General features: G+C 44.2%; 1 long non-coding RNA gene across 1 annotated transcript; it reads left to right on the top strand.

Moving 5' to 3' along the window:
- The first annotated feature begins 3,896 nt into the window (after positions 1-3,896).
- On the top strand, positions 3,897-8,147 carry LOC117084305. The gene is made up of 3 exons (XR_004437394.1): positions 3,897-3,986; positions 7,786-7,895; positions 8,076-8,147. It is a non-coding gene; the product is annotated as an uncharacterized LOC117084305 (long non-coding RNA).
- The last annotated feature ends 305 nt before the right edge of the window (positions 8,148-8,452 follow it).

The following is an 8,452-nucleotide window of genomic DNA, read 5'->3' as shown; positions in this document are numbered from 1 at the left end:
CTCAGCTAATTTTTAAATTTTTTGCAGACAGGTTCACACTATGTTGCCCAGGCTGTTCTTGAAATCCCAGGCTCAAGTGATCCTCCTGCTTTGGCCTCCTAAAGTGCTGAGACTACAGGCATGAGCCACTGTGGCCAGCCTATACATTTTTTAAAATTAAAGAAAAAAGTAAAAAAGAAAACCACTTTAAAAGGACATGTCCTTTGTACCTTTCTTGTCTCATTTCTCCAATCTGCTACTTGGAATGTGAATGTAATGACTAGAACTCTGGCAGATATCTTAGACCATGAGCATGGGGATTATACCTTAATGATGGAGTGAAGATCTGGAAGTTGATGGATTATGATGGCTTTGGAACCATTGTACAAGCACTAGATAGCCAGTGGACAGACATTTTATATTAGAGAAATATTCTTCTGCTTTATTTGATGTTATTTTGGATATTTTTTCTGAGTAATTGTAGCTGAAATTAATTTTGACTCATATAGTAGCTATTACTGGACTATAGGAATATTCATGATTTTTATCTACTTCTCTTCTCCCTCCCTCCCTTCCTTCCTCCCTCCCTCCCTCCCTCTCTCTCTCTCTCTCTCTTTCTTTCTTTCTTTTTTTCTTTCACAGAGTCTCGCTCCTGTAGCCCAGGCTGGAGTGCAATGGCACGACCTCGGCTTACTGCCACCTCCACCTCCCAGGTTCAGGCGATTCTCCTGCCTCAATCTCCCAAGTGGCTGGGATTACAGGTGCCTGCCACCACGCCCGGCTAATCTTTTTTGTATTTTTAGTAGAGACAGGGGTTTCACCATGTTGGCCAGGCTGGTCTCGAACTCCTGACCTCAGGTGATCCACCTGCCTCAGCCTCCCAAAGTGCTAGGATTACAGGTGTGAGCCACCGTGCCCGGTCAATTTTTATGTATTTCTTTATATTTTTTGTGTTACCTAGTTTTCCCATAATTAGTGTCTATTACTTTTTTAGTCAGAACAAAAAGTATTTCCATGTAAATAAATGCATACGGTAATACTAAGGTGTATACTAAAATGTACATATATGTATTTAATATATAAAATGTATATACATACATGTATAATATATGTCATATTGGTATATGTATTTATATATTTATTCACACAAAAATACACACACATACATATATTTCCATAGTTTTATGTTTTAGAAGATTGAAAACTGTCTTCTATTAGTTGGTCATATATCAGATGGATGAATTTCCAAAATAACTAGAACACAGTCACAACAATCAAGCAAATCAACAATTCAATCCCAAAACTTTGTTTCAGTTGCTATGATGGGGAGAGACAAAGATAAACAAGAGCCGATGGTAGAAATCACAGTGCTCGGGAGATGAGATGAATGGAGATTTGGCAAAGGCATACTATTGAAATAAGAAACATTAACACAAGTCAGTAAAGCAACATCTGCAAACCTTCCCCTCTACCTTTTCTGGAGGGACACAACCCACGCAGACCCAGGGACTCTAATATTATTTCAGTGTCATTGTAATATTTACAGTAGTGCCTTTAGTTGTTTTCTCTGACTACTACATGATTGCAACCAGGTAAGCCAGTTCTGCAGCCAAAACCATCTGGGAGGAGGCAGCCTGGAGATATCTTGGAAAAGAAATAAATATGACTCATTTATAAAAGCTAGATGACTGCCATACTTGGCCCTGGGTAAAATATAAGAGAATACGATTTAGGTGAGATTAAAAACCAAAGATCAGAATAAGCGCTTCTTTAATCTATTTGAGAATAAGAATTTTAAGCCTCTCCCTGGAGCTTTTTACTTAGAATACCGAATTGCTCATGTTCTCTTTTTCCAATATTTTATTTTTTATTTTATTATTATTATTTTTTGAGTTGGAGTCTCGCTCTCTTGCCCCGGGGGGAGTGCAGTGCGGCGATCTCCGCTCACTGCAAGCTCCACCTCCCGGGTTCATGCCATTCTCCTGCGTCAGCCTCCGAGTAGCTGGGACTACAGGCACCCACCACCACGCCCGGCTAATTTTTTGTATTTTTAGTAGAGACAGGGTTTCACCATGTTAGCTAGGATGGTCTCGATTTCCTGACCTCATGATCCGCTCACCTCGGCCTCCCAAAGTGCTGGGATTACAGGCGTGAGCCGCTGCGTCCCGCCCCAGTATTTGATTTGTATTAGCTATACGTGCATACATTTTAAAAAACAAAATATTAAAAAGTTCAAAATCACCTCTCCTTTGCTCTCCAGTCCTACACTCTAGAAGCAACTACATTCAATACTTTTATTTGTTTATTCTTTTATTGGTTGCATATTTTTAAATAATATGCTTATTGTGTTAATTTCTGACTGATTGAATTTAGACATTGTGTATAGCTTCTGAATCAGGCAGCTTCAAGTCAGAAAACTAAAACCCTTAGCAAATTTAGTAGCGAAAATTTAATACAGTCATAAAGGGGTTGGAACTTCAGTTCCTTTCTTTTCTTTCTTTTTTTTTTTTTTTTGAGACAGAGTCTCACTCTGTCGCCCAGGCTGGAGTGCAGTGGCACGAGCTTGGCTCACTGCACCCTCCGCCTCCCAGGTTCAGGCGATTCTCCTGCCTCAGCCTCCTGAGCAGGTGTGATTATAGGCGCACGCCACCACGCCCGGCTAATTTTTGTATTTGTAGTAGAGATGGGGTTTCACCATGTTGGCCAGGGTGGTCTCAAACTCCTGGCTCAAGTGATCCGTCCACCTTGGCCTCCCAAAGTGCTGGGATTACAGGCCTGAGCCACTGCACCTGGCCCAGCCTTCCGTTCTTAATTAGGGGTGATTTTGACCCCTCGGGAACATTTGGCAATTTCCGGAGATATTTTTGTTGTCACAGCTGGGTGGTGACTGTTGGTACCTAGTGGATAGAGTCTGTCAAGGAATGCTGCAACTCATTTTATAATACACAGGATAATCCCCCAAAACAAAGAGCCATCCAGACCAAAATGTCAATAGTGCTGAGTTTGAGGACCCTGGCTTAGAAAACCGGAAGGATAATTAGGGGAAGTGGAGGTACCCTTAACTTAAGCAATTGCAGAAAACCATTATTATCTCCAGAGCCAGAGGGGCTCTGTCTAAGGCAGAAAGAGTGGGAAGGAGAAATATCCTGGTTTCTCCTTCACTGCCATCCTCCAATCCCTGGCTACCACTTCCTGTTGGCTGAACTCAGCCAAAACAGTCATCAAGATCTTGGAAGCATAGTTTACAGAAGTAGCCTGTGCAATATGAGCTTGGGAAGGGGAAAGGCAGGAAATGAATTTAAGAACAAATAGGCAAATACCCAGCATATCCTCCCATTATGGATGACGAGGATCAAATTCTATTCAATGGCTTTCCCTTTATGTATATATTTAATATTAATCATAATATAATGAATAATGTTGCTTATTTATGTTGTAAATGTTGCTAATTGTAGTTACATTTTCTTTCTTGTACAACTTTTTGTTTTTTCTAGAGTTAACAACCTTTTTGTTTGTTTGTTTCATTTTCTGTGCGTGTATCACTAATTATTCCCAAATTGCCCATTAGGTCTATAAGACTTTTTGAATATTTTTTTTCTGGTTCATTTCTTCAAATGCATTAGAAAGTATATTCAATTTTTTTTCATTGCCCTCCTTCCTAGAACCCTCTCTCCTTTAGCCATTGTTCAGTGAAAATGTCCATAAGTTTCCAAGTCTTTTTTTTTTTAACCCATTTATAATTTAGAAAAAAAAAAGTGCAGCTCGCTGCCAGTGCAGGGTCCTTGGGGCAAATGGGAAATGGTTAAAGAAAATTTACCTCTTTATACTCTCTGTTGGCATTTCTTTGCTAATCACATCATTTTCCACAATGAAGCAGCCACACAATAAATAATCCATCTCTTTCGTTTATTCTGTCCCAGAATTAGTGGTAGTCCCAGGATCCTGTGGTAATCATGGGATGTGGCAATCCATAGATGGGAAGTCGGGACTTAGTAAATTAAATTCAGGTACCTTGCCTTTATTATTATAATTGTAATCAACAATGTCGGTGCGCCACCCTCATCCCCTTTACTATGCTGACATCCCCAGCCTCAGCTACTGTAAGCATTGCCTGCTAATGGCACAAACGTACACTTTTCTCTGGAGAATTGCTCTTGGTCGATGGGAGCCAATTTACCTAGAAATGCTTGGGAGGTTATATTTTCTATCAGGAGGGCATCATGCACCCAATGACTGACTGATATGGGGGCAGGCAGATAAACAAATGATGAGCCCTGGCCGGGCGCGGTGGCTCAAGCCTGTAATCCCAGCACTTTGGGAGGCCGAGACGGGCGGATCACGAGGTCAGGAGATCGAGACCATCCTGGCTAATACGGTGAAACCCTGTCTCTACTTAAAAATACAAAAACTAAGGGCCGGGCGCGGTGGCTCAAGCCTGTAATCCCAGCACTTTGGGAGGCCGAGGCGGGTGGATCACGAGGTCAGGAGATCGAGACCCTCCTGGCTAACACGGTGAAACCCCGTCTCTACTAAAAATACAAAAAACTAGCCGGGCGCGGTGGCGGGCGCCTGTAGTCCCAGCTACTCGGAGGCTGAGGCGGGAGAATGGCGGGAACCCGGGAGGCGGAGCTTGCAGTGAGCCCAGATTGCGCCACTGCACTCCAGCCTGGGCGACAGAGCGAGACTCCGTCTTAAAAAAAAAAAAAAAAAAAAAAAAAAAAAATACAAAAAACTAGCCGGGCGACGAGGCGGGCGCCTGTAGTCCCAGCTACTCGGAGGCTGAGGCAGGAGAATGGCATAAACCCGGGAGGCGGAGCTTGCAGTGAGCTGAGATCCGGCCACTGCACTCCAGCCTGGGTGGCAGAGCAAGACTCCGTCTCAAAAAAAAAAAAAAAAAACAAATGATGAGCCCTGGCCGGGCGCGGTGGCTCAAGCCTGTAATCCCAGCACTTTGGGAGGCCGAGACGGGCGGATCACGAGGTCAGGAGATCGAGACCATCCTGGCTAATACGGTGAAACCCTGTCTCTACTTAAAAATACAAAAACTAAGGGCCGGGCGCGGTGGCTCAAGCCTGTAATCCCAGCACTTTGGGAGGCCGAGGCGGGTGGATCACGAGGTCAGGAGATCGAGACCCTCCTGGCTAACACGGTGAAACCCCGTCTCTACTAAAAATACAAAAAACTAGCCGGGCGCGGTGGCGGGCGCCTGTAGTCCCAGCTACTCGGAGGCTGAGGCGGGAGAATGGCGGGAACCCGGGAGGCGGAGCTTGCAGTGAGCCCAGATTGCGCCACTGCACTCCAGCCTGGGCGACAGAGCGAGACTCCGTCTTAAAAAAAAAAAAAAAAAAAAAAAAAAAAAATACAAAAAACTAGCCGGGCGACGAGGCGGGCGCCTGTAGTCCCAGCTACTCGGAGGCTGAGGCAGGAGAATGGCATAAACCCGGGAGGCGGAGCTTGCAGTGAGCTGAGATCCGGCCACTGCACTCCAGCCTGGGTGGCAGAGCAAGACTCCGTCTCAAAAAAAAAAAAAAAAACAAATGATGAGCCCTGGCCGGGCGCGGTGGCTCAAGCCTGTAATCCCAGCACTTTGGGAGGCCGAGACGGGCGGATCACGAGGTCAGGAGATCGAGACCATCCTGGCTAATACGGTGAAACCCTGTCTCTACTTAAAATACAAAAACTAAGGGCCGGGCGCGGTGGCTCAAGCCTGTAATCCCAGCACTTTGGGAGGCCGAGGCGGGTGGATCACGAGGTCAGGAGATCGAGACCCTCCTGGCTAACACGGTGAAACCCCGTCTCTACTAAAAATACAAAAAACTAGCCGGGCGCGGTGGCGGGCGCCTGTAGTCCCAGCTACTCGGAGGCTGAGGCGGGAGAATGGCGGGAACCCGGGAGGCGGAGCTTGCAGTGAGCCCAGATTGCGCCACTGCACTCCAGCCTGGGCGACAGAGCGAGACTCCGTCTTAAAAAAAAAAAAAAAAAAAAAAAAAAAAAATACAAAAAACTAGCCGGGCGACGAGGCGGGCGCCTGTAGTCCCAGCTACTCGGAGGCTGAGGCAGGAGAATGGCATAAACCCGGGAGGCGGAGCTTGCAGTGAGCTGAGATCCGGCCACTGCACTCCAGCCTGGGTGGCAGAGCAAGACTCCGTCTCAAAAAAAAAAAAAAAAAAACAAATGATGAGCCCTTTCCTTAAAGACGATGACTCTGTGATGTAATTCACACCATCCATGGGATCAGGCTGAAATTAGACTTCAACTGAAACCCTATCATTATTTAACCTCTGCCCCTGCTCTATCCTTTACCTTCTTACAGGTTTCTACTGAAAGTACATCTTCAATATGTCTCTAGTACAAGAATCCCTGCCTTGATACCATTTGACCCAGCCATCCCATTACTGGGTATATACCCAAAGGATTATAAGTCATGCTGCTATAAAGACACATGCACACATATGTTCATTGCAGCACTATTCACAATAGCAAAGACTTGGAATCAACCCAAATGTCCATCAGTGACAGATTGGATTAAGAAAATGTGGCACATATACACCATGGAATACTATGCAGCCATAAAAAAGGATGAGTTCGTGTCCGTTGTAGGGACATGGATGCAGCTGGAAACCATCATTCTAAGCAAACTATCGCAAGAACAGAAAACCAAACACCACATGTTCTCACTCATAGATGGGAATTGAACAATGAAATCACTCGGACACAGGAAGGGGAACATCACACACTGGGACCTATTGTGGAGAGGGGGGAGGAATAGTATTAGGAGATATACCTAATGTAAATGACGAGTTGATGGGTGCAGCACACCAACATGGCACATGTATACATATGTAACAAACCTGCACGTTGTGCACATGTACCCTAGAACTAAAGTATAACAATAATAATAATAAGAAGAAGAATCCCTGCCTTGGTTTCTTCTTCTGGGAGCTCAATTTAGACAGTGATGAGCATTTGATATTTTGGCCTTCATTCCCTCTTCCTAACAGAACCAGAGTTTCTTATTCTTTTTCTTTTTCTTTTCTTTCCTTTTCTTTTTCTTTTTTTTTTTTTTTTTTGAGACAGAGTCTCGCTCTGTCGCCCAGGCTGGAGTGCAGTGGCGGGATCTCGGCTCACTGCAAGCTCCGCCTCCCGGGTTTACGCCATTCTCCTGCCTCAGCCTCCCGAGTAGCTGGGACTACAGGCGCCCGCCACCTCGCCCGGCTAGTTTTTTGTATTTTTTAGTTGAGACGGGGTTTCACCGTGTTAGCCAGGATGGTCTCGATCTCCTGACCTCGTGATCCACCCGTCTTGGCCTCCCAAAGTGCTGGGATTACAGGCTTGAGCCACCGCGCCCGGCCGGAAATCTGCTTCTTTTCCCTCTTTGTGGACAGTCTTGTGTCCTCTTCTGTGGACAGTCTTGTTGTGACTGTAAATCTAGGTACTCGCCCTTCCATCTAGAAGCTGAAGGAGTTACTGCATGTTCCTTCCACCGAACTCTTCCTCTTATTGCCAGGCCCAGACACGTAATCTCAATTTAGCCAATTCGACACTGTCTCCTGAGATTATGAGTTTTGAGTGAGTTCTACAAAGACAGAATAGCTTGTTGAAATGGACTTATCTCAGCATAGGCTTCTTCTGGACCCTTCTGTGGTTCTTGCCCATTTCCAAATTATTTGGAGGGCCTTTTTTGAATGCCCCAAATCTTTTGGTAAATTCTCTTTTGTGTAAGTTCTCTCAACTTGAGTTATCTTGTTTATAATAAAAATAATCATAAATAATGCAGTTATCTAACTTTTTTTGGTTTATATGCAGAGTGAAAAAATCTGGAACCAGATCACTAATTCAGGAGATGGGAGACTCAAGGCTTCTAATCTTAAAAAGGAAAAGCCTACCTGGATAGCCCCCCTTGCTTCAGTGAAGAGGTAGGAGTTTGCAAAGCTTCTCTCACCTGGTCAAATTATACTTTGATCTTTTATGAGATGCTGCACCAGATTTTTCTCTTAGAAAGCTGGTGTCTGGCTTTTAGTCTCAAAACATACATCTCCATCTGAAACCTCCTCTCAGCTGGCATTTTTTTCTTTTCTTATATGTTCACGCACCAGCCCTGAAAATAGAGCGATTCAACTGCATGAAGACAGCTGCACTTACTAATAAAAATATCTTCTGAAAGAAAATAGTCTTTTTTCTGAGTGGAATTTTACTCCAGAAATTGTTCAGTTTTGGATTGTAGGGAAGGAAATGAGCTCAACAGAAAAACCAAAATAGACACACATGATTGCAGAGGATCTAAAGACAACCTCCTGGTCTGAGTTGCCAGGCAACTGTCTCTCCAAAGATGCTGTCATTTTAATTTTATAGAATAATTAGGTACCCAAATTTCTGACTCAAGATGTCTTGGGATAACAATGAACTCATCTTTTACGATTTTTTAAAAGTATAAGCAGAAACCTCTTTCTTGCTTGGAGTACATGTTTTACTG

Source organism: Trachypithecus francoisi, unplaced genomic scaffold (genome assembly GCF_009764315.1).
Source record: "Trachypithecus francoisi isolate TF-2019V2 unplaced genomic scaffold, Tfra_2.0 Lachesis_group0, whole genome shotgun sequence".
Classification (NCBI taxonomy): Eukaryota; Metazoa; Chordata; class Mammalia; order Primates; family Cercopithecidae; genus Trachypithecus; species Trachypithecus francoisi.
The sequence above is the reverse complement of the archived record's forward strand: the minus strand, read 5'-3'. Positions and strand labels throughout refer to the sequence as shown.